Here is a 1443-nt window from a genome sequence, read left to right as displayed (position 1 = left end):
TCCAGGTCTTCTACCAGCAGCTTGAAGGTAACACATGCCAGCCACCCCTCATTATTGTGTATAACTCTCTGGTGCACTTATTGGCTTATCCATCAAATGACTCCTTCAGCAGCTTGAAAACCACCTCCACAGGCACTCCAGGATATGGGAGGCTTCCAGAGTGAAAATTTTGCACAGGATCACCCCAAAAGACCAGAAGTCATCCTGGTGGATGTATATCTGGTCAAACATGGCCTTAGGGACCATCCACTTTACAGGCAGTCCACTGTTGGTTTTCTTTTTATAGTACCTGATGTGGTGATATCTCTGGCAAAGATGAAGTCTGAGATCTTCATCACCAGCACTTTGTCACCAGCACTTCCCTGGTGGCCAGGTCTTGGTGTATGCACTTCTTGGAGGCAAGGTACTCCATGCCTCAGGCTACCTGGTAGGCACAGGATACCAGGTCCTTTGAGGAGAGTGGCTCTGCTGCATTGTGGCTGATAGTATAACAGTACTCCAGGTCAGGAGTCCTCTGGGCCTGCAGGTATTCCTGTATGTTGTCTTTGGAGGCATATTCCATGAGAGTGTACGAAGGACCGTCCTGTGTGCAGGACCCAGCAGGTTGATGGTGTCCTTGTGCTGTCCAATCATCTTCATCATCTCCATTTCTGAGATTAGGTTTAACAGCTCTTTCTCTGTTGCATCTGACTTCAACATCTTCACAGACACTTTAGTCAAATGGTTGGATTTGTCTTTGTCCAGCCCAATGGCCTCCTCCAACACCACCTTCCCAAAGTAGGCCTGTCTTAGGGGTCTGCCTAAACTGCCTACAACCAGCCTGCCTCAAGGCAGTTATGAACTCTAGATTATCCTCAAAAACATTAAACAACAAGCTAAAAATTCTCTTCACTAGGTCTCTGTTCAGGTCTAATTTTCTTATTTTTCATCATTTATATTTTTCCTAATTCTTATTTTCAGTATAGTTTATTTTGCTTCCAGGTGTTCCCCTGGTTTCTGTATGCTGTTTCATAGGGAAGAATTATCCTGTCATAAAATTATTTCTTGAGCATTCATTACATCTCTCAGTTAAAATGGGTTCTTTTATGGTATTGATTATTTGAGTTTTCTCAAAATGGGAAGAATTTTCAAAATGGTGTTTTCCTCAAGGTTCAGAGTATGTCTTATCATTTGATTTATAGTAGTCTTTTTTTTCTTAATTAACATATAATGTATTATTAGCCCCAGGGGTACAGGTGTGTGAATCACCAGGTTTACACACTTTACAGCACTCACCACAGCACATACCCTCACCAATGTTCATAACCCCACTACCCTCTCCCTACCCTCCCCACTCCCCCAGTAACTCTCAGTTTGTTTTGTGAGATTAAGAGTCTCTTATGGTTTGTCTCCCTCCTGATCCCATCTTGTTTCATTTACTCTTTTCCTGACCCCCAAACCCCC

General features: G+C 43.4%; 1 pseudogene; it reads right to left on the bottom strand.

The window, feature by feature from the left end:
* Positions 1–10: 10 nt before the first annotated feature.
* On the bottom strand, positions 11–820 carry LOC132009175 (fibroblast growth factor receptor 1-like; annotated as a pseudogene).
* Between the last annotated feature and the right edge of the window lie 623 nt (positions 821–1443).

Source organism: Mustela nigripes, unplaced genomic scaffold (genome assembly GCF_022355385.1).
Source record: "Mustela nigripes isolate SB6536 unplaced genomic scaffold, MUSNIG.SB6536 HiC_scaffold_6509, whole genome shotgun sequence".
Lineage (NCBI taxonomy): Eukaryota > Metazoa > Chordata > Mammalia > Carnivora > Mustelidae > Mustela > Mustela nigripes.
Note: the sequence above shows the minus strand (reverse complement) of the source record. Positions and strands in the feature narration are given on the sequence as shown.